General features: G+C 37.1%; 1 long non-coding RNA gene across 1 annotated transcript in view; it reads left to right on the forward strand.

Annotated features, from left to right (window-relative positions):
* Positions 1 to 6,369: 6,369 nt before the first annotated feature.
* LOC140600274 (uncharacterized) overlaps positions 6,370 to 25,950 on the forward strand; it is a 246,801-nt gene continuing 227,220 nt past the window's right edge. Inside the window, exons 1-2 of the long non-coding RNA XR_012003508.1 lie at positions 6,370 to 6,525; positions 6,831 to 6,948. This is a non-coding gene — a long non-coding RNA (uncharacterized lncRNA). The remainder of the gene's footprint in view (positions 6,526 to 6,830; positions 6,949 to 25,950) is intronic.

Consider the following 25,950-nt stretch of genomic DNA (forward strand, 5'->3'; position numbering starts at 1 on the left):
TAAAAAAGAGTGGAGTCCATAACCTAACTAGGAAGATGATTAATGCATAGATGAAACAGAGACTGATACGAACCTTAGTAAGTGAGCAGAATCTAATGAGAGGACCTCAGAGAGCTTAATGTATGTATATGAAGTATTTAACAAATGTTTAGAGATGATTTCTGGATGACCAGGGGTAATCAAGGAAAGGAGGAAACACTGGGTAGGGCAGCGATATGAGCAAAGATAAGGAATTAGGTATATACTGACATAACTAGAAAGGAGAAGTTAAGAGGAAAATATGAGTTGAGGGCAAGAACGAGACTTAGAAGTCAAATAACATGTCCTCAGCTATTCATCCAAAAATAAATGGGGTTGGGTGGGATCTGAACCTGGGAAGTCTAACCCTGACTCCCCTAAGACTACCTTAGGATTGTAGTAGCCTTGAATTTGGGCACAGTGATTTATTTGACTTTCATTTTGTAGATATCAGGGATTTATTGAGTATTATTTTCTTATATTTCTGCTATGAATATTAACAGCTGCTTTAATATTGGAGCAGAAAACTCCAAATGGAGAGAACTCTGGTTTCTGAAATAAGGGTCTTGTAAATGAACCCAAGTATTGGAAAATAAATTTTTAACTTTTGAAATTCTAATACTCTGATACATGATAATACACAATTCTATGCTATTATTTGGTTTCTGCTGACAACACTGTAGTTTTATAAAAGGAATATTTTCAAGCTGAGATATAACTTGTTTGAGGTTCTTAATATGTGAAAAACTAATTTCTAGATTTTTAGATGTTTAAATAAACCCAATAAGTGAGTGTGATGGATTGATTTGTGGCCCCCCCGCCCCCCCAAAAAAAGTTCGTATGTTGAAGCGCTAATGCCCAATATGATGTATTTGGACATAGGATCTTTAAGGAGGCAATTAAGGCTGAATGAGGTCATAAGGATGGGGCCCTAATTTGATAGGGTTTGGTGTCCTTTTAAGAAGAAGAAAAGACACCAGAGCTTACTCCCTCTCACTTCTTGTACATGGGAGAAAGGGAAAGGGAGAAGGTGGCTGTCTGAAATCAGAAAGAAGGCTCTCAGGAGAAACCAACCCTAATGTTGTCTTGATTTTGAACTTGTGGCCTCCAGAACTGCAAGAAAATAAATGGCTGTTATTTCTGCTACCCAGTCTGCAGTATTTTATTATGTCAGCCCTTACTTAATTAAGACAGTGAGTCTTTGTAAGGGGAAAAGTGGACGAAGAAACAGAATCTTACCTCTGAAATTAATAAATGGAAACTGAGGAGATATGCAGCAGACCTAGAAATACATAATCATCCAAGGAGGCATCATGAGATCCTAACATGGAAAGCACATCTTCATAGGCTGTCTGGATTGACATACTGTGAAAGATCAGGAAGTAAGTGAGTGGGTCTTCTTGGAAAGAGAATCCAACATGAAAATTATGGATGGTGTCACTGGGGTTACATATGTTTAAAAATAAATGTAATTGCTGTCAATGAGAAATACTGAAAATGACTGGCCATTTTTTGTTTCACTCCATTGTAGTTTATTAACACAAGCTTTAATTAACTCCATTGGCAGAATTATTTTTCTCTTGCAGCAGCTGACCAAAAATCTAGGGCAAATTCTAGCAATAATTGTGTTGAATGTCTTCAGGGAAAAAGTGAGAGCAATAATACTTATTAAACTTTCCAATGGTTTGCGTTAGCAGATTTTTTTTCTAAGACTGAATATTTTCACTTTTTGTTAATTTGAAAGCAAGCAAACTAGAGTTGTCTGAACTGGAAGAAAAGTTTACAGTTCACAGGGAGAACTTCTTAAAAAGATAGAAATTATTTTGTAGAAAATGCAAATTCTTGGGTATCTGTGTGGCTAAGCTTACTTAGTAGCTCTGTGTTGGTTGATGTGGCATTTTTTTCTATTCCTATGTTCACAAATACTGAAATTGTGCCTCAGCACTGGAATGAAGGCATGACAACTTATGGTTTTCCATATTTTCAAAAACTCGGAAAAAAAATCTAGGTCATCCCCATATTTAATAAAAGGCTTTCAAAATTCTTTGCATATTCACATAAACCCATCTCAATATTTGGATTCTCTTACAAATATATTGAGAATTGAATTTTCAACTCCATGTTATAGATGATACATAAATTTACACGAATTTATAGATATATACAGTACTGATGATTAAAGTGTTATGAGAGAACTGATTAATGTTTTCCTGATAGACATCCTGGGGAGGGGGGCTTTTGATATGGCTTTCTAAGGATGGATAGGATTTTCAATAGGTACTTTTTCAAGGCATAACTGCTGAAATGAACAAAGGAACAAAGTGAAGGTTATGTGATGGGATGTCTGTGGGGGAAATCGTGGAATTGGTTGTGTGGGAATTTAGCAAAGTGTGTACCCTGATTGAAGAAAATGGAAATGGGCTTGGGACTAGTGAGAGATAAAGAGGCCTGACTTGAAACTCATTCTCTAGGGCAGCAGTTTCCAAGCACTCTTCAAAGAAGTTGGCTTCTCAGTCCTCATTTTTTAAAAAAAGATTATTTATTTATTCATGAGAGACAGAGAAGGAGAGAGAGGCATAGACACAGGCAGAGGGAGAAGCAGGCTCCACGCAGTGAGCCCGACGCGGGACTCGATCCCCGGGTCTCCAAGATCACACCCCGGGCTGCAGGCGGCGCTAAACCCCTGCGCCACTGGGGCTGCCCTCAGTTCTCATTTTCAGAGATTCTGATTTTTCTGTGCAGGACAGAACCTAGAATCTTTCTCCTAACAATGCCAGATTCAGGTGATGTAGCTGGTCCCCATAAAACTTTTTAAGAACATTGACTTAGGTCTTGTATTACATTGTCACATAGCTGTAGCTTCTACTAAATCCAGCTGTATGGAAAAATGACAATAAATAGTCTACCTCCACTACTGCCTAGTACTACTGCCAAATAATATTTGCTCATTCATGTGTGTAACGGGTTCTGTCCAGGAGCTAGAGATATAGTAGGGGACAAAATGAAGTGCCTGCAAGCACAGAGCTTGTGTTCTAGTTAGAAGTAGGGTAGAGACCATTGTGTAGTTTGTATTTTCATTGTTAAAGAAATAAAAACAAGAACAGAAGACATATTGTTTGAAGGGCTGTTGTTGTTCGTAGCAGTGGTCAGGAAAAAGCTCTCTGATGGTGTGATATTTGAGTAAGAGTCCTGAAGGATATGGCGAGGGAATCCATTTGAAGAAAAACATTTCAGGCTGAATTCCCTAAGGTGGAATTTGTAGAGGAAGATCAAGAGTCCAGTGTGGCTAAAGAGGAGGGAAGAGGAGAAGAGGTAAGGAAAAGCAGTGTAAAGAGAGGAATGAGTGATATTTTATTACATAGTAAGGCATTTGCTTGTATTCTTACTATGGGAAGAGGATTTTGAACAGATGATTTATATATTTACATTATCACTCAGGTTGCTCTGGAAAGAAAAGATTGTTGAGGGGTTAGAGGTGCTGGTGGCCTAGACCAGGCTGAACAACAATAATAAGTATAGTATGGCTATGGTGGATACTTAACCCCATTACATGACGTACTATCTTCAAAGAAGTTTAAAGAGTTCTATGGTGTTTTCCAACACTAACAATCAATTCTCTGATTCTGAAGACATGAACTTACTAGATGCCCTACAGCTTGATTCAATTCTGGCATTAACTCCTCAGAGTTACTGTCAGACTCCACAAGTTTAAGAACTCAGTCCTACAAGACTGCTCTCACTTCAAATGTCAATCACAGGTATTAGGTCCCCAGATTACCCACACACTGTCCAACATGGCTACAAACTGGGAGTTCTCATAACCCCTTCAGGTTCGATAATTTGCTAGAATGGCTCCCAGAATTCAGGAAAACAGTTTTCTCATTATTAGTGGTTTATTAAAAGGGATATACCTTCAAAACAGCCAAATGGAAGAGATGCATAGGGTAAGGTATGGGAAAGAGGCCCAAAGATTCTACGACTTCTGTTTTCCATGCTTCCTTCCTACCTTCTGATTTGTTCACCAACCGGAAGTTCTGTGAATTCTGTCGTTTAGGTGTTTCTTTTTTTTTTCATATTCATATTTTTAAAATTTTAATTTCAGTATAGTTAACATATGTTTTTAAGGAGTTCTTATGGAGCCTCTATTATACAGGCATGACTGATTGAATTACTGGCCATTAATCTCCTTCTGTCTTTCCCTCCCCACAGGTCTGAGGGTAGGGCTGAAAGTTCCAGTCCTGTACACGATTGAGTTCTCTCGCAACCATCCCTCTCCTAAAGCTACCTTGCACCTACCAAGAGTTCCCTCATTAACTGGCTGAAAGGGGCTTGTTATAAACAACAAAAGATGTTCTTCTCACCCCTATCATTCAGTAAACTCCAAGGACTTTAGAAACTGTGTCAAAAACTGGGGACAAGGACCAAATATGCATTTACTATAACTATAAACAGTGCTTAGATTTTTGTGTTGGCTGTAGGCCTGCCAGCTTTAGGGATACATTTCTTCTCTAAGTATTACTTTTGACACCCACAGTTCACGCTATTTAGATGCCTATGTATCAAGGAAAAGGAAAGCTTTTTAATATTCCTCTAAAAGGATATTTATAACTTCTATAATTTAAAATTTAAAATAACAGGAAATATCCATCAGGAAATATCATATTTATCTTAAATCCTTCTTGCTGAAATTCAACCTATTGCTTTCTGTAGTACCATATGCTTGTTTTACAGGATATAGTAAGATGGCTTCAAAATTATGTTAAGATTTCAGCTGCTTTAAATCAGCTAGTTCTCTTTATGGAATTAACGTTAGTGTCAATTAAATTAGAGAAGATGTCTCAAAATCACAAAGGTCAAAAATCACCAAAGGAAATGCAGATAGCTCATAACATTTATAAAGTATGAAGGGTGGTTTGATTTAACTATACATTAATGGTCATTGAATATTAGGGCTTTTCAATAATGGCATAGGAGATTAGTGTGGGACCCAGGAAATTTAACAAAAATCCCCTACCCCTGGACAAGCAGAGCAGGACTGACTCCATTTTGTGCTGTACCCGCCTTGTGCCGACCTGCATTGGCCACTGGCCCCTATAAAGTTGCTAAGCCTCTTAGTCTCGGGGTCCAAGTCCCTGCGCCCTGTGTCGGGTGCACTTGGACCCAAGCTCGAGCTTGTAAATAAACCCTCGTGTGTTTGCATCGGTGTCAGCTCCTCGGTGGTTTCTCGGATTCACAATCTTGGGCACAACAATTAGGTTATTCGTGTGTTGTCAAATTCCACAAATGAGAGAACTGGCATATATTTTAATTGTAGAAATAGGTGAGCTTTGATTTTAAGGCTGAGGGTATGGGTAGAGATAAAGGCAATCACATACTCGTACGTAAAGAATACTTTAAATACTTCTAATAAAGGAATGCATTGGCCAATGATAATGATTTTAGTCGATCTGAGAAACTATGATCCGGTGTTCACCACGTTGAAAATGAAACATCCAGTTGGGCATTACCTACAGCACATATCCACCCATCACTGCAAAGATTTAATGGGACACACCTGTAGAGCATTTAAGAATTTATGAAAGAAAGAAATGAGATGGTTTCAAAGTTATGCAAAAGATCAATGAATATAGTCTCTTCCTGAGGACAATAAATCCGGAAAGAGAAGAACCTACCGTGATGCGGATGCACCTGTGTTTCTCACCTGCCGGGCTGAGAGGTGGAGCAGGCGAGACGGGGAGGGCTAGAGAGGCCGCTCGCCGGAAGAGCCGCGTGGCTGAAAAGCGCGGGGCTGCGCGCTGGCGCCCAACTTCCGGTCCAGGCTTCCTGCTTCCGGCTGGTGTGGCGCCTGGCGGAGTTGAGCCCAGCCGTCGCGAAGACGTCGGAAGAGCCGTTCTCCCTTTTTGCCTTTTACTCACGAAGCGGTGTCTCTGGCAGGCCGGCGGCAGCGGAAGCGGGGCAGGAAGCGGCTCATTTGCCACCCGGGGGATCCAGAACGTAGTCTGAGGCTGGTCCTGGGTATGTCTGACTGAGAGCGCGGGGCCTTCACCTTGACGTCACCGTTCCACCCGTCGCAGCGTACAAGGAAACTACACCTGCATTTTCCTGAACAACCGTTTCCTCAAAGTCTTACTGAACCTGTGGAACACGAAGCCACCCACGGAGTAGGGCCAAGTATAGGGGCTGCTTGCTTTTCTACTCTCCTCCTTCCAGTGTAAAATTACAGGTTTATTTATTTATTTATTTTTTTCCATTGGGGAAAAGATACCTATAATTCTTCATCTATTTAATGTGTAGTAAAAGCTTGGCTCTAAGGAGCTCAGTAAAGGATGGAAATGGTTAAAAGGTGAGGCTCTGGAGTCCGACTGCTGGGGTTTCAATCATGGTTCTGCAGTTTATTAACTGTGTAACTTCAGGGAGTGTTCTGGACTGGCTGTGTCCTCTCAAAATCCATGTGTTAAAGCCCTAGTTCTCCGTGTGGCTGTATTTGAAGACGGCACCTCTAAAGAAGTAATTAGATTTTTTTTTTTTTTTAGGATTTTATTTATTTATTCATGAGAGAGGGAGGGAGGGAGAAGCAGGCTCCATGCAAGGGAGCCCGATGTGGGAATCGATCCCAGGTCTCCAGGATCATGCCACGGGTGGAAGGCAGGCGCTCAACTGCTGAGCCACCCAGGGGTCCCCTGACGAAGTAATTAAATTTAAGTGAGGTCATAAAGGAGGCTCTGATGCAGCAGGATTAGTATCCATAGGAGAAGAGACACCAGAGTTTCCTTTTCTCTTACTACTTCTCCCTCTTCTTTTTCCCTTCACAGAGCCAAGGCGGTAGGAGGATGCCAAGAGTGAAGACAGCCGTCTGTAAGTCAGGAAGAGAGCCCTACCTGACACTGAATTACCTGGAAACTTGATCTTGGACTTCTAGGTCCCAAAGCTGTAAGAAAATAAATTTCTTTTGTATAAGTCATCCAATCTATGGCATTTTGTTATAGCAGCCTGAGAGGACTAATACAGGGAAATTACTTAATTCTCTGTACCTTAGTTCCCTTACTGTAAAATGAAGATAACAGATGGGCCCATCTCCCACTATTGCTTTGATGAGCTGAGTGTAATAATATTAACTAATGTTAGTTATTTATGCTATAATTATCGAGAATACAATTTACTGTTCTCCATATGCATCTAGAATAGAATCAGCTAATTTTATTTGGGGAATGAATCTTTTTAAAAAAAAAAAAACTAAGTGCATTATGTGTATTTATACTTATACTGTATGTAGAGGAATCAGTGTGAGCTGCAGACAGATTTAAAGTTATGACAAAGAGGGATGCCCGGGTGGCCCAGTGGCTGAGCATCCGCCTTGGGCTCAGGTTGTTATCCCGGGGTCCTGGGATGGAGTCCCACATTGGGCTCCCTGCATGGAGCCTGTTTCTCCCTCTGCCTATGTCTCTGCCTCTCTGTGTCTCTCATGAATAAATAAATAAAGTCTTAAAAAAATAAAGTTATGACAAAGAATGCTAAATACAGAAGTCTGTGAAATGTAAGATGAGTAAATTAAACAAAAATTTTTATATGAATTTTGGCTTTTTTTGAGGATGGGACTCAAATGGGACCAGACTTAGAGCAATGAATATTGTTTTGAAGTTTTCAAAGCTCCTCAAAATTTACTTGGAATAACTAAATTGTTATTGGCAAATTGTTACCAACAGTACAAAATAAGAAAAAAAAAACCAGACAAAAGCATACAGAGTATATGGTTGATTTAATTATTTTATCTCCGAACTTCAGCATGAAGTTTTGACTGCATGAAACCACCAATTTGATTGTTTTATTTATTTATTTGGATGAGTTGTTATTTCAGTGTTTTGGAGACACAGAAGCAGTCAATTTAGTAGGGCAAAGGTCAAATCAAGTATTTATTGTTATAAAAAAGGAAATGAGTAGCTGATTTAATTTTGTATTTTTTTTTAAACTGGTAATCTTTGTGAGTTTTAGACAAAACCTTAGTGAAATCAGAATTTCTTTTCCTACTAGTTAATACCTTAACACAATGACCTGTATCACTGTATAGGCAAATTGCTTACTGCATTAGGTGCCTTAATAAAGTCTTTGGGACCAAGAATTAAAAATAGATGTACTTGTGTGACAGTGGGTGGGAAGTGGGTGAGGAAGACTGTGAAGGTAAAACCAAGTATCTTCAGCCATTTGACTGATTGACCTAACAAATATCCTACAATTACTAAAAAAATTTCTAGTTTGTTGCTGATGCCTAGGGTAGGATGCAGTTCTTTAAGAAAATAAGAAACCCAAGGATGGGAAAGATCAAAAATGAGAGATAAGGTGGGGAAAACAGACTTTTTTGAAAAAAAAATTTTTTTTAAAAATCATTTTTATCCCTCTTAATTAGCAAGTCTGGTTAGTTAGAGGGAGAAGGTAGGAGAGAGAGGGTGAATACAGAATTTCGTGTCATGAATAAAGTGTGCCCACATTTGCATATTTTACTGTAATTCTGTAAAACTGGGGCTTAGTAGCAGAGAATTCTATAGTGGATCATAAGTATAATAGTATTTTCTTAGTATACATTGTATTTTCATGGTATTTAAAATAATAAAGCTTTTAATTAGCACTAGAAAAATCGTAAATATAAAACCAAGTAATGAAAAAAACTATAGTTTAAAATAAAACACTTTATAGTACTGTAATATGTTTGGTATCTTAATTAAATTATTTGAACTTAGTATTGTTAAGTTCATTGTGTAATTAGATAATTCCTTTGCCTAAGAAAAAGTGACTTCTTAAAACATTCTTTTTCACTTAAGTTATGAATAAGAAAATATTAATGTGCATCATACGCATTTTATTCAGTGGTGCAAGGCAGGGTCAGAGAGAAAAACAGAAAACTATAAGAATGGATGCTAAAAAGTGGTAGAAGAGTTGTTTTGTATTGAATTCCCACCCAAAAATATCTGAGAGAGAATAGATCTAATATATTCAGTTTTTAAAAAGTACGTTAGGATTAGTTTTAGTTGATAGAAAGTTATGAAAAGACAACATTTCTTAGTAACCTAAAAGAGTGTATTTGACTGTAAGCTTTCAGTATCTATAAGTGCTGTTTGCAGATGATACTAATATTTTCTAGGCAAAGCAAAGCATATCAGGAGGAAAACTATTAAAACTAAGAATATTGGTAATGTGGACACTTTCAAAATAAATACTATAAATCATTGGTTTTACCAGTAATAAACATTAAAAAGAACAAAAACATTACACTAAAATGGTAACACATGAAATTTCTAGAATAATCTCAGTAAAAATGTGTAAGATCATATGAACAAATTTAAAACCTCATTAGTAAATAACTAAAAGACTATTTTTTGAGGAAATAATTAAAAGACTTTTTTTTTCCTTTTTGTAACTCTAATGGTTTAAATTTACTGGACACATAGTAGGTCATGAGATATTTGTTGAAAGTAATGAATCAGCCTTGTGGAATATGTAGAATATAGTTTGGGAGATGCTTTCATGTTTTAAAAATATTGCAATGTTGACATTCATCGGGTGTGCATATATATATAAAATATGAGTATATATATGTTTGTTTAATGTATATATCCTGAATGTCAACATTACAAGATTTTATATTGATATGTTTTATATAGATATGTTTATTTAATATAAAAATGAACATTTTTCTCAATTGCCTGATATCCTATTAATAGAAATAATAGAAGTTTGTTGTTCGTAGTATTTAATCAGAATGTCAAGGGTTACAGATTTATTCTTTTATATTATTTCACTCCTAAATTATAATCCCTAGTTGTTATGTACTCTGTTTTCTGCATATATAAGGCCAAAATGCTCAATTACTGAAACACAAACACTTTGCATATACATGCATGCATACAAACATAAACACACAGTAGTTAACCAGCCAAATAGAGAATAAAACCTAGTGTCCCAGTTCAAATCAGTATCTTGTTTCACCCATCTACTTACCCAACCATTGATCCATTAATCCATCAATCTGTTGATCCATTGGTGCATCCATCCTTCTATGTATACATATAATAAAGTTTATTGGTCTTATAAACTGCTATCATTAACCTGTTTTCAGTCAAGGAAACATAAAAAGTAGAAAGAGTTGGGAAAATGGAAGAGTACTGCCATTGGAAGTTTAGGAAAGGCAGAGTTTCAAGGAATTGGGAGGAGTCCATTGGGATCACATAGAGATGATGTTTTCATATTCTATTGGATTCATCACTTAGGATGCTACTGATGAATTTCAAGATACATATCTGTAGGTTCATCAAGTACAAGCACACCTTCTCACAAGTTTATTAAAGGATGTGTGGGCAGTGCTGTTAATCAGGGATCTGGAACGTACTGCTCTCATAGCACAGGCAGTGAACCTAAACTTCCTCTTTTGTGAAATACCATTCAGTCTCCAGAGAAATGCTTCTCTTCATCTCATGTACCATGTCCTTGAAATAAAAAAGGACAGTGTCTGAAAGCCATGCAGTTTTGTGTGTCAGGCCATTGTCAAAATCATAGATGGATATACCTTCAAAGTGCAGGACTGATCTGAGCAAGTGGTTAGGTAAAAAAAAAAATAGAAAGATGTTAATTAACTTGTCAAATTCTTTCTCTCACATGGAAAAATATCTTAGATTTTTTGCCTGACAATGTATCATTCCAAGCAGTTCTGAGCATCTATAGTCTGTTCCTCTGTGTTCTAATTCTTGGTTCTGGAGGCATTCAAAAATAGTACACAATTTTCAGCATTTGCATAACAGCTAAGAGTCAGTTTGCAATATTAAACCATATTACTATAATGATTAATTTTTTTCTTTAATTTACATGCTTGATAAAAATATATTGAAAATTTGGATGCTCTGAATATAGTGACATTTTATACTTTAACTCTTAGGTCATTCCAATCAGTAGAGCAAAAATAATATAATATTGCTTATAAAAATAATTTGTGGTTTTGATGGAATAAAGGTAAAACTATGTTGGAATATATATGAACATATACACAGTATTGATTATATTCAATCATCTTTGATGTTTTCCTAATTTTAGTCATATAAAAATAGTTTTATACATATTTTTCCATTTCTAAAAAAATCATGAAGGTAGATTTATCAAAGCAAAAGAAAAATATTTTTATTTAATAGTTAGCTTGGTTTATAATTTTTAAGTATTCAGACATGTGGTATGTGGGCTTCATTTGTATTCTTGCTTTGGGCCTTGCAAATTGTAGGGGTGGGTCAAATGTGATTACATTCTTGAATAATTGTCCACTTACATAGTTTGTTACGATAAATTTATAGAATAGAATTACAAAGTCAAAGGAAAGCACTGCTTTATGAGCATTTAGATCTGTGATTTCCTGGCAAAGGCACCTTTAATAAATGAAAATATTGTTTATTGAGTACTTCTCACTCCCCTTCTACCAGAACATCCCTCTTAATTTTGTTACTCAATGTGTAAGTTATTGATTGTAGTGTTGAAAAATGTTGCAGAGCTCTTCCACAGGCTCTGAAGAGATGGAGAGGAGATGAGAGAAGACCTAGGGAAGTGGGCAGGACAGCTGGAAGATGGTTTCTTTGGACTCGATTTTATCAGTGGCCTCTATGCTGCAGTTTAGTTGAGATCTAGGAATCCCTCAGCCTGGAAATTTGGTTGTGGGGCAAGATTTTTTCAAAACAAATAGCATTAAAAAACTATAAAAACATGTTTTTGTGATGAAATATACATTAGAAATTTTATGAAAGTATGGAGAGATGATGATTACCTACAGTCCTATACCAGAGAAAGATTGCTGTAGTACTTTCGTGTGTGTGTGTGTGTGTGTGTGTATTTTTTACCCCCCAGTTAATATACTGTGAGCATCTATCCATGTCAATATATATCTAGGGTTGCATTTCATTAGTATATGCATATAATTTAATATATTCATTTATAATTTATGTTACATTCTTAGATATCTAAGATGTTTTACTTCCATAAATAATCTTAAGATAAATATCTTTGTACATAAATCTTTAGAATCTTATCCATTTATTACTTCAAAGCATTTTCAGCAATTTCAGTGGAATTACTGATTCTAAAATAAATGTACATTGAAGCTTTTGATAGACATTGTTAAATAACTCTCCACAAAGTGTATATGTATTTTACCCTGAAGTGAAGGAGATTAATTGGCTAATTCATTGTCATCAATCTTTTTTACCTTTTGCAATCTCAGTGGGAACCCAAAATAATTTTAGGTAAACTTTCTTATATATATGGAAAAATACATTTATTTGTAAATTGTTTATTCATAAAATTTCCCTGCTATTGTTTGATGTCTTCAACCCATTCTTCCCTATGAATACATCTTACTAGAAAAAATATTAAAATTTCATCCAAATTTAATAACAATTAGAAAATTATTTATTGACCAATGTTCTGTTGGAGGCCACATGGAGGGCACTAAATAGACAAGGTGAGCAAAATAGACATGACAACTGAGCTAAATGATTCATTTAATGATCAAGCCAAAGAATATAGAAGAAATAGGAGGATCTTCATACCTGAAATGCTGTTTTAACCAAGACAAGTTGTGATTAAATTTACATTGCATTAGAGCAGGAAATCTGGCTCCATAATTCATATTGCTATATTTTCCAATTTTGTTACTTTATATTGGTTTATTATAAGTATTAATTTAATATAGTTTTAGAATTCAAATGGTCTGAAGCAGCTTATAAGAAAAAGCAGCAGCATATCCTTCCCTGTTCCTCCTTATCTTGTACTCCCACTATATAGAAGCAGCCACCCTCCTTGCTTTAAGTTGAGACAAGTGTTTACCTTCATATTTCTAAATAATATATTTAAATGTCTATTTTTGATCTTTAATTTTAGCTATTATGAATTGATTTAATAGTAATAAAGATGGGCTTTAATTCTATTATACTCTTATACATGCATATACATACACATACACACAGACCAAACACCTATACTTTATCTTCTCAAAATTACAATTTTTAAGTCATTTTTGTGAGTTTCTAATGTATAACCATTCCCTAAGGTTTCTCAGTCTCAGCACTGTTGACATTTGGGGCTGGATGATTCTTTATTTTGAGACGCTGTGCTGTACACTGTAGATGTTTAGCAGCATCCCTGCATCTACCCACCGGATGCCTGTAATAAATCCCAGCTATAATAACCAAAAATATCTATAGGCATTGTGAAATATCCCCTGGAGGACAAAATTTCCTCCATTTGAGAACTACTAATTTCATCTTCTAAGTGGTGACTTTTGCTTTTAAATATTGTTTACCACTGAAATTACACATTATTCAATTATCTTACTCTTTCCGTACAGATTTTGTTTTTATTGGGAGTTAATGACCACATTATGTGTATACGTATGTGTTTGCTTCATTTTATGTGTAAATTCACTGGCAGATTTAGAAAACCTGTTTTAATATGTCAAAGACATCAGTTTATCTGTCAGTTCTGTTTTCTCTGGGAGGTATACCTCTGTCTTCCTGTTCTAATATGGACTGATTGCTCTCTTAGATATAAAGCTGTCATTATGCAACTCCTTGTCATACTAAGAATTTCCTTTACCTTAGTAATTTGGTAAAGCCCATTTCCTGTATTCATGTGTATAGGCTATAAATTGCATTTGGCTGCGCGCAGCAGATACCATCACATCAGTGACTTAAGCAAAAAATTAATTTTTTGCTGATGTAAGAGTAGTAGAGAGCTAGTTCTCTGCAGTTAATGGTATCTCCAAAAGCCATCGGATTCTTGCTTCAACTCTTTTTGTGACAGCATGCTTATGCATGGCTTGCGTTTTGATGTTCAGAAAACCTCTGCTAGATTCCTGATGTCTTTGCACTCAAAACAGGAAACAGGAAAAATGAGGAGAAGACAAAAAAGATCCTGTGTAAAATTTGTTTTTGTTTTGTATAAAATTCTTTGTTGGAAGTCATGTTCTCTTTCCTCACAGTGTTAAAACTATTTCTTGTCTTCTAGCTTTAGTATTGCTACTGAAAAGTCTCATATTCTGATTCCTGATTCTTTGTGTGTGATTAATTTTTTTGTTTTAGATGATTTTAACATCTTCATCTTTTCTGTTTTTAAATTTCATGATAATCTTAGTTTGGATCTTTAAAATTTTTTTTGCTAGGCACTTTTTCGATATGGAAACTCAATTTCTTTTGGACAGTATTTTTTAATAGTATTTTTCTTTTTTTCTTTTTTTTTTTTTTTTTGATTTTATTTTCAAGTAATCTCTACTCCCAACATGGATCTTGAAATTAGGACTCCAAAATCAAGAGTTGCATGCTCTACTGACAGAGGTAGCCAGGCACCCCTTTGGTAATTTACTCCCCTTTTCTTTTTTCTATGCTTTGATTCTGGATATTAGGATTCTAATCAGTTGATTGTTGGAACACTTGAATTGATTGTATAATTTTTCTTACCCACCCCCCTTCCTTTTTAAAATTATTTTCTTTTTGGTTCTGTGTTTCTGGTAAGTTTTTCAATTTTAACTTCAAATCCTTCTCTTAAATTTATTTCTGCTGCCCAGTTATATTTTCTTGTTCTCTGTTTCTGTTTTATAATCTGTTTTTAAAAGAAGACTTTATTTATTTATTTATTCATGAGAGACACAGAGAGAGGCAGGGACATAGGCAGAGGGAGTAGCCGGGTCCCTGTGGGGAGCCTGATGTGGAACTCGATCCCAGACCCTGGGATCATGACCTATGCCAAAGACAGATGCTTAGTCACTGAGCCACCAGGAGTTCCTGTTTTATAATCTATTTTTATATAATAATTTCAATAATATATCCTTTCTCTGAGCACATTAATGATAGTTTTAGCATTTTTCTTCTTCTCCAAGGTGCTTTTTCCCTGCTTGTTTATCTCTTTTTTCTTTTTCATTAAGATATCCTGAAATATCTTGTAATATTTTGATAATCTGTTCCTCTTTAAGAGTGAGGTGTTTGAAAGGTAATTAGAAGATTCCTTTGTACAGAGCTTGTTGTCTTTCTGTAGCATTGTTTGGTAGGAACTCAACCATTTCATTGGGAAAAGCCCAAAGTCAATATCCGTAGATATGTTTTCCAGTTTTATTTTTTTCCAGTTTTATTGAACTATAATTAATGTGTAACATTATCTAAGTTTAAGATGTGCAGCATAATGATTTGATATATGTATATGTGTTTTCTAGTTTTTTTTTTTGTGTGTGTGTGTGTGTGCACGCGTGTGTGTGTGTTTTCTAGTTCTGATCACACTCCTTGTGGATGACTACTCCAACCCCCTTCTCAGGAGGGGGATATAAACTTGACTGTTGCATTCTGGAAGAAGAGCATGAGAACCCGAGTGCAAACTTCTTTTTTTAGGATGTGTAATTCAGTTACTGTTCCTGTTTCAGAATGGCATGGTATTCCTGTCCTCATCTGTGCAGCCTCAAATCCACAGGTTATATTAAGTTCAAATTTTTCAGAATTTGAATTCCAGATTTCTGTGTAGTAGGGGAGCTGATACGAAGGTCTAAATTCTATTTATAAAGACTTTCAGCAAATTCTCTTGTTTTTTGGACCCATCTTCTATTTCCGCCTACATACCTTCCTATACAAATACCTGTGCCTTCAATTACTGAGTCCCTATGGGTTCTATGGCAGAATTGGCTGCAAGTGTCTCCCTCTACTAGGACAGTTACCACGCATGAATCTATTTTTGTCTTACATCTTTACCGATATATTTTATATGCTTTAGTTAACTCTTTCATTTGCTTTGCCCTGTGTTTTGTCCATTTTTATTTATTTATTTTTGTTATTCTTGGAGGCTGAAGATAAATAATTATGTTCAATTTGCCGTGTTTATCGGAGTTTTCATTCATTTTAATTTCCCAGGTAATATTTAAATGGTCTCAAGTATATAAAGAAAAAGCGTATTTTATTTTATTTATTATTTTATTTTATTTTATTTTATTTATTTATTTTTTAAAGATTTTATTTATTAATGAGAGAGATAGTGAGAGAGAGGCAGAGGCACAGGCAGAGGAAGAAGCAGGCTTCATGCAGGGAGCCTGATGCGGGACTCGATCCCCGGACTGCAGGATCACACCCTGGGTGGAAGGCAAGCGCTAAACTGCTGAGCCACCCGGGCTGCCCCAAAGGGCATTTTAAGTAATTAGGTTAAGATAATGGAAAAAACAGTTATCTTGAGTTGACTTTAGGGGCCAGTTTAGCTGATGGGGTTTTGACAATTGGTGCCATGAATTATTTGGCCAACAAAACATAGTATTTAATCCCCACTTTAGGTGTACCTTATCATGATAACTTGTACAGCTGCTACTTTGTTAGGATGAATAAGTCATATGTGCCCAGATTTGAAAGATGCTTATGTGGTTATCTGATAAAATATAACCTGGAGCTAATGTATTTTTCTGTTACTTCCACCCTTCACTTCCAAACTCATTTTCACATTACCTGTCATGAATAAAGAATATATGAGTTATGTTATCTCATACACAATCTTGAGTTGAAATTCAATGAGAATGGTTGGGGATCTTCCACATAGCTCCCTTAAGTTGAGAAATTTGAGCAGAACATATTACACTTCACTAGCAAAGCATGGCATTGGCACTTCACTAGCAAAGCATGGAAGATTCAGGAGATCTGCAGTGGTCAGAGTATATTTCTACTTTCTAGTATATGAAAGTATACTAGAAATTTCTAGTATATTAGAATACTAGTATGGAGGATTCTACTTAATTTCAGCAGTTACATGGCCTGTCTTGTGAAGCACTGTGCAACATGCCTTCAGTCATAAATTTAGTGAAATGGCCTTATTATTTGGATTGTACTGAATCCCCAGTGCATTTTGTACTTGCCTCAATTTAGCTCAGTATTTGCCTGGTAAGCACAAGCCACTTCTCAGGTGACACAGTCTTTGAAATGCCATATGGGAATAATAGTTGGATTTGATTTTTGATTATTTTTAAAGTGCAGCAGTGAAAAGCTGTGGTAAAATATAATAAGGTTTAATCCCTGTATAAGGGAAATTACTTCATTTCAGCTACTGTATCATATGTCTTTCAGAAATACTAACTCATTAAGAAGTACATTACATTAAATATCTCAAGAGTAGAAAATTTTTTGCACTCTAATGAAATTACATATCTTGGGTTAAGGAAAACTAAGAAAACAGCAGTGAGATTTGGCTTTCTCAGATGTTAAGGAAAAGTAAAAAATAGGAATGTAGCATTTAACTATCTTTATTTGTATTTTTTAGCAATAGGATAGGCAGCCCTGGTGGCTCAGTGGTTTAGTGCTGCCTTCAGCCCGGGATGTGATCCTGGAGTCCTGGGATTGAGTCGGGCTTCCTGCATGGAGCCTGCTTCTTCCTCTGCCTGTCTCTGCCTCTCTCTGTCTCTCTCTGTGTCTCTCATGAATAAACAAATAAAATCTTTATATATATATATAAAGATACAATAGGAAGCTGTGAGGATAATTTGTGTGTGTGTATGCAAAAAAAAATGGAAATCTGTTTTCTGGTTCTTTTTACAGAGAACATACATGAATAAAATCTTCAAACATAAAAAAAAAAAAATTGCCCAAACAAATGGTTCATGTGTCAATGTTCAATAGAAGCAAAGACCATTATATAAAGTTGTGCTTCAATGAAAATAATTCTTTGAAGGGCTGAGATAATGTGGTAAATGTGCTTTACTGTCTGATGGTTTAATAGAGGAGTGGATCTTGGGGAATCAGACAAACGGATGTCAGAAGATCCATTAGGCTCTTTGCAGTATCATGAGTAGAAGGAACCTTAAGATTCTATAGAATTTCTATGGGAAATTCAGTTCTTCCTTATACATTCAGGAGTATAGTATGGAAGGGTTATTTATCTCCAAAGTAATCATGATTATATCCCTGTAACTGAAATTCTTTATGGTGTTCATACCTTGTGATGTATACTCAGGTTCATTTCTCTATTTTTCTTGGTATGGGTGAAGATATCTATTTTTATTTGATTGTACATATGGAAAATTTTGTTCTTGTTGATAGCCATAGGAAGCTGAAAATCAGAAAGTAGATGAATGGATTGGAAACACACTATTTTTTTCTCATTAAATGCGCTGCCAATTCAAACGTATAAATTTAAAGATTTATGGCTCAGCAGTTTATGGCATAGCTAACATTTTCTTCTAAATTTAATGCTAAAAATTTTAAACTATTGTATTCATGTACTTGGGCTGCCATTATAAAATACCATAGACTGAGTGTCTTAAAATAAATTTATTTTCTCACAGTTTTGGAGTCTGAAAGTCTGAGATCAGGATGGTCAGATTCTGATGAGGCCGTCTCTTCCTAGCATATAGAAGGCAACCTTTTTTCTGTGTCCTCACAAATCAGAGGGAGCAAGTGCACTGGTGTCTTTCTTAGAAGGGCAGTGATTTCATCACCAAGGCCCATTCTCATGACCTTACCTAAACCTAATACATCTCAAAGGTCCTGTTTCCATATAGCATACATTGGTGGTAGGGTTCCAACATATGAATTTGAGGGGACACAATTTAGTCCATAGCAACATTACCTGGGTTTTAATGTTGAGTACTCTGTTGACTCCTCTAGATTTCTCTGCAGCCAGTGTTTGCAAACCATGATCTTTCTGTCTGACTAAAGTACCAGGGCTCTTCAAGGGAATTGGTGTCTTTTATTTTGGCTGCTTCTCCCCTTATTTTTAAAGACATGGTCAGCAGATTTCAGTTTTGTAGAAATCCAGGAATTCTTGGTTAAATGGCTGGTAGATCTGGTGAAAAAGGAAGGAAGGGGAAAGAGAAAATGCAGAATTTTTAAACAAACCCTATATCGAGCATGTTTTTAGACACCCTTTCCATCAAACATAAAACACATACATAAACTCATAATTCTAATTGCTTGGTACAACTTACTCATTTATCACTTAACCTAAACATATACATACCTATAATGCAATATATGTAAAATAATGTCCCTGATCCTTTTATTTTTAGATTTCATGTGAACCCACACATACAGTGTCAAATTTAATACATTCATTTAAGCAAAAGAATTATGTGGTAATTCAGATAGAATTCAGATAGAATTACCACATAATTCTTTTGCTTAAATGAATGTATTAATTCTATTTGAATTACCACAGTGCACCAGCTTCCATTTCCACCAGCAGTGCACAAGGGTTCCTTTTTCTGCACATCCTTGCCAATATTCATTCATTCATTTTTTTTTAAATTCTAGCCATTCTGACAGATGTAAGGTGATATCTCATTGTGATTTTGATTTGCAGTTCCCTAATTAGTAGTGATTTTGAGCATCTTTTCATATGTCTGTTGGCTATCTGTATGTCTTTGGAAAAATATCTATTCAGGTTCTCTACCCATATTTTATTTGGGTTATTTGTAATACATTATCTTAGGAAGAATTGGGACACCTTAAGATGAAATAAGATAGTATATCAAAGCAATGTCGTCATAGCAGATGTCCATAAACAAAAACAAAATCAACAATCGGTGCAGATATTAGTTGTGACATTGTCATGAATGGATGATGAGAATTTCCTCTCAGTTTGTTAGGTAACCAAATAGTGTAGGCAACATTGCCCTTACAGTGAAAATATTTTGGAGTCATACAACACTGGTTTCAATTCCTAGTTCTCCCTTTTAGTAGTTATGCTTACCCAAGCAAGTTAGTTTTTAGTATCTGGCATATAATAGTTCCACAATAAATGGCAGCTACTTTCATTAATAAAAACAACTAAGATGTCTTAATGGAATATTCACATTTTTTCAGTCAGTGTTTGTGTTAAACATTTTTGGGTAATACCAGGCTGAATGTTTTGGTGGGGTGAAGTTTTTTTTGTGATGTTCCCTACTTAACTAAATATCTTTTACTCTTGGCTCACAAAGCAAAAGCATCAAGGATTAAAGATATAAGCACTTGCATACTGTATCATTTTTGTTAGATATTTTAATAGGAGTAACATTAAATCACTTAGCAGTAGCAGCATGGTCATTTCTTCTATATTTTGGTCATATATTCAGGAAGATAGTGATGGTAGCTGATTAAGGAAGTTGTGACTTAATGGTCCCTGAAGCACGGTTTTATACATGTTTGACATATTCAGATGTACCTTATAAACTATATTTCCTGGTTAATTTTCCCAGATGGGATTAAGTGTGAAGAGGAGCAAGATCCTGAGGTTTCTTACTGGTTTAGTTTTTGAGGGTTATGGAGACCATATGTAAATTAATCAAATCTGAAAAAATATGTTTGGGGGCGGGGCAAGACGCGGAGGAGTAGGGTCCCCAAGTCACCTGTCCCCACCAATTTACCTAGATAACTTTCAAATCATCCTGAAAACCTACGAATTCGGCCTGAGACTTAAAGAGAGAACAGCTGGAATGCTACAGTGAGAAGAATTCGTGCTTCTATCAAGGTAGAAAGACGGAAAAGAAATAAAAGAGAATCCATTCGGGGAGGGGCACCCGCGAGGAACCGAGCTAAGGCCAGGTGGTGGTGCCCCGGGACAGGAGAGCCCAGTACCAGAGAAGCAGGAACTCTACCAGTCTTCCCGGATGTAAAGGTGCTTGCAGGGAACTTGGGCAGGATCCCAGGAGGTCACTAACAGAGGAGGGACGTCCCAGGGAGAGTGTGCCATACCCCGTGGGCCGAGGGCAGTAAAGAGCTAGAGCTCATGCTGGCAGGGTCCCCGGGAACAGCTTGGGCTGCGGCTTCATGCGGAGGGGGCTGCTGCAGCCTGGGGAGCGTGATTCCAGTGGCACAGGCCCCGGAGCCCAGGGTGCGGGGGGACATAGCCAAGGATCCGGGGCTCCCCCTGGGACATGCAGAGGCCAGGTGGACACAGGACAGCGAGGACACTCCTGCCACCAGGCACCCCTGAGCTGTGGTCAGCCCCCGCCCCCCCCCCCCCCCGGAGCATCCAGGCCAGTGCCGACTGGGAGCTCTGGCAGTCACTGTGGAAGCTGACTCCAGGTCTGAAGAGCTGGGTGCCGCCACTGCATTGTACCTCCTTGTGTCACCCTGTTCCTGGGACAGAGCAGGGCCACCAGGGAACAGGGGCCTCAAGGGATAAACAGCTCCCACTGAGCTGTGCATTGGCAGGGGGCGGGGCAGTTCCCCCAGGTGGACACCTCAGAGAGCACAGAAAGCCTCTCCCCCAAAAGACCAGCTGGAAGGACAGGGGAAGAGCAAGTTCTTGACCAAGCAGTGCTGGAAAGCTCCAGGGGAAGTCAAGGGACTTACAGTATGTAGAACCAGAGGATACCCCTCCTTGTTTTCGTTTTGTTTTGTTTTTATCTTTTGTTGTTTTCCCCTTTTTTTCTTTTTTTTCCCTTTTTTCAGTACAACTTGTTTTTAGCCACGCTGCACTGAGCAAAATGACTAGAAAAAAGAACTCACCACAAAAGAAAGAATGAGAAACAGTACTCTCTCCCACAGCATTATAGAATTTGGATTACAATTCAGTGTCAGAAAGCCAATTCAGAAGCACAATTATAAAGTTACTGGTGGCTCTGGAAAAAAGCAAAAAGGATTTAAGAGACTTCATGACTGCAGAATTTAGATCCAGTCACACCAAAATTAAAAATCAATTAAATAAGATGCAATCCAAACTGGAGGTCCTAATGACAAGGGTTAATGAGGTAGAAGCATGAGTGAGTGACATAGAAGACAAGTTGATGGCAAGGAAGCTGAGGAAAAAAGAGAAAAACAATTACAAGATCATGAAGAAAGGTTAAGGGAAATAAATGACAGCCTCAGAAGGAAAAAAATCTACATTTAATTGGGGTTCCAGAGGGCACCGAAAGGGACAGAGGACCAGAAAGTGTATTTGAAAAATCATAGCTGAGAACTTCCCTAACTTGGGGAGGGAAACAGGCATTCAGATCCAGGAGATAGAGTGGTTCCCCCCCCCTAAAAATAATAAAAACCATTCAACACCCCGACATTTAATAGTGAAACTTGCAAATTCCAAAGATAAAGAGTAGATCCTTAAAGCAGCAAGAGACAAGAGATCCCTAACTTATATGGGGAGAAGTATTAGGTTAACAGCAGACCTCTCCACAGAGACCTGGCAGGCCAGAAAGGGCTGGCAGGATATATTCAGGGTCATAAATTAGAAGAACATGCAGCCAAGAATACTCTATCCAGCAAGACTCTCATTCAGAATAGAAGGAGAGATAAAGAGCTTCCAAGATAGGCAGAAACTGAAAGGATATGTGACCACCAAACCAGCTCTGCAAGAAATATTAAGGGGGACTCTGTAAAAGAAAGAGAGAAAGTCCAAGGAAACAACCCACAAAAACAGGGACTGAATTGGTATCATGATGACACTAAATTCATATCTTTCAATAGTAACTCTGAACGTGAATGGGCTTAATGACCCCATCAAAAGGCGCAGGGTTTTCGACTGGATAAAAAAGCAAGACCCATCTATTTGCTGTCTACAAGAGACTCATTTGAGACCTAAGGACACCTCCAGCCTGAAAATAAAAGGTTGGAGAACCATTTACCATTCAAATGGTCCTCAAAAGAAAGCAGGGGTAGCAGTCCTCATATCAGATAAAGTTTATCCCAAAGACTGTAGTAAGAGATGAAGAAGGACACTATATCATATTTAAGGATCTATCCAAAACAATCATGAATATTTATGCCCCTAATGTGGGAGCTGGCAAGCATATCAATCAATTAATAACCAAAGTTAAGACATACTTAGATAATAATACACTAATACTGGGAGACTTCAACATGGTATATTCTGTAAATGACAGATCTAATTTTAAGCACATCTCCAAAGAAACAAGAGCGTTAAATGATACACTGGGCCAGATGGATTTCACAGATATTTACAGACCTTTTCATCCAAACACAACTGAATACACATTCTTCTCAAGTGCACATGGAACTTCTCCAGAATAGACCACATACTGGGTCTCAAATCAGGTCTTAACCAATATCAAAAGGTTGGGATTGTTGTCTGCATATTTTCAGTCCATAATGCTTTGAAACTAGAACTAAATCACAAGAAGAAATTTGGAAGAAATTCAAACACGTGGAGGTTAAGGACCATCCTGCTAAAAGATGAAAGGGTCAACCAGGAAATTAGAGAATAATTAAAAAGATTCATGGAAACAAATGAGAATGAAGACACAATCGTTCAAAATCTTCGGGATACGGCAAAAGCAGTCCCGAGAGGGAAATACATCGCAATACAAGCATCCCTTAAAAAACTGGAAAAAACTCTAATATAAAAGCTAACCTTGCACCTAAAGGAGCTGGAGAAAGAACAGCAAATAAAACCTACACCCAGCAGAAGAAGAGAATTAATAAAGATTCGAGCAGAACTCTATGAAATAGAGACCAGAAGAACTGTGGAACAGATCAACAAATACAGGAGTTGGTTCTTTGAAATAATTAATAAGATAGATAAACCATTAGCCAGCCTTTTTAAAAACAAAAGAGAAAAGACTATGAGCAGCTATATGCCAATGAATTAGACAATCTAGAAGAAATGGACACATTTCTGGAAAACCACAAACTACCAAAACTGGAACAGGAAGAAATAGAAAACCTGAACATGCCGATAACCAGGGAGGAAATTGAAGCAGTCATCCAAAACTTCCCAAGACATGAAAGTCCAGGACCAGATGGCTTCCCAGGGGAATTCTATCAAACGTAAAGAAGAAACAATACCTATTCTACTAAAGCTGTTCTGAACGATAGAAAGAGATGGATACTTCCAAACTCATTTTATGAGGCCAGCATCATTTTGATTCCAAAACCAAAGACCCCACCAAAAAGGAGAATTATAGACCAATATCCCTGATGAACACGGATGCAAAAATTCTCAAAAAGACACTATCCAATAGGATCCAACAGTACATTAAGATTATTCACCATGACCAAGTGGGATTTATCCCCGGGATGCAAGGCTGGTTCAACACTCATAAAGCAATCAAAATGACAGATCACATAAACGAGAAAAAACAAGAACCATATGATCCTCTCAATAGATGCAGAGAAAGCATGTGACAAAATACCGCATCCATTCCTGATCAAAACTCTTCAGAGTGTAGGGATAGAAGTAACATTCCTCAGTATCTTAAAAGCCATCTATGAAAAGCCCACAGAAAATATCATTCTCAATGGGGAAAACCTGAGAGCCTTTCCCCTAAGATCAGGAACATGACAGGAATGTCCACTCTCACCCTGTTATTCAACATAGTACTAGAAGTCCTAGCCTCAGCAATCAGACAAAAAGAAATAAAAGGCATTCAAATTGGCAAAGAAGAAGTCAAAGTCTCGCCTTTCACAGATGACATGATATTGAATGTAGAAAACTCAAAAGACTCCACTCCAAGATTGCTAGAACTCATACAGCAATTCAGCAATATAGCAGGATACAAAATCAATGCACAGAAATCAATGGCATTTCGATACACTAACAGTGAGACTGAAAAAAGAGAAATTAAGGAGTCAACCCCATTTAAAATTGCACCCAAAAGCATAAGGTACCTAGGAATAAACCTAACCAAAGAGGTAAAGGATCTATACCCTAAAAACTACAGAACACTTCTGAAAGAAATTGAGGAAGACACAAAGAGAAAGAAAAACATTTCGTGCTCATGGATTGGAAGAATAAATATTGTGAAAATCTCCTTAACAGTTTTAGCTAAATTCTTCCAAATGTATGGTGGATCTTGAGTCCATACTATCTCCTTGTATACACTTATGCTCTGCAAACTCAGTTCTATGATGGATTTGGGAAAAGACACAAGTTTGGAGATCATCTGACTTTGTTGTTCTAATAACAGAAATGATGCTTTCTTCTGTTTTCCATATTACAGGTGTACAACAGAAGCTCCAGTAAGATTTTCATTAAGTCACCACTTTATACCCTATATCCTAACCATCAGCAAATCTTATTGACTCTATCTTTAAAATACCCTATTTGGGACACCTGGGTGGTTCAGCAGTTAAGCTTCTGCCTTCAGCTCAGGGTGTGATCCTGGAGTCCCGGGATCGAGTCCCACATTGGGCTCCTGGAGCCTGCCTCTTCTTCTGCCTATGTCTCTGTCTCTCTGTCTCTCTCTCTGTTTGTCTGTCTCTCTCTCATGAATAAATAAAAATCTTTAAAATAAAATAAAATACTCATATTTTAACTACTACTTAAAAACTCTGTGATCACCTCTCTAGTCCAAACCACATTCATCTCTTGTCCAGATTTTTTTAAAGATTTTATTTATTCATTTGAGAGAGACAGTATATGAACAAGACAGCACAAGCAGGGGGGCTGCAGAGGGAGATGGAGAAGCAGGCTCCCTGTTGAGCAGGGAGCTCAACACGTGGTTTGATTCCAGGACTCTGGGATCATGATCTGAGCCTAAGGCAGAAGTGTAACTGACTGAGCCACCCAGGCACCCCACTTGTCCAGATTTTGTGGTGGTTTTCCAATTATCTCTGCCCTTACCTCTTCATTGCCTTTGTTATAATACAGAAACCAGATGATACTGGTAAAAATTCAGATCACCCCATCTCTACTCAAAGTAAGAGCCAAAGTTCACATAATTGCCAAAAATGCCCTGCATGACCTGTACTGCTCAAGCCACTATAAGCCACCTCCTTCTCCTCCTTCTTGTTCTTGCACATGGCAAAAATGCTCCTCTTTCAGAATCTTTATATTTGGTGTTCTCTTTACTAAAATACTCTTCCTCAGATCTACCCTCTTACCTCCTTTGTACAAATTTCACCTTCTCAGTGAAGCCTTTCCAAACCACCTCTTTTTATGAACTTTTCATTAATACCCATCACCAGAGTCTAACTTCCATGGAAATAAGTGTTTTTGTCTATTCATTTAATACTGTACCTC

Source organism: Canis lupus, chromosome 11 (genome assembly GCF_048164855.1).
Source record: "Canis lupus baileyi chromosome 11, mCanLup2.hap1, whole genome shotgun sequence".
Taxonomy (NCBI): Eukaryota; Metazoa; Chordata; class Mammalia; order Carnivora; family Canidae; genus Canis; species Canis lupus.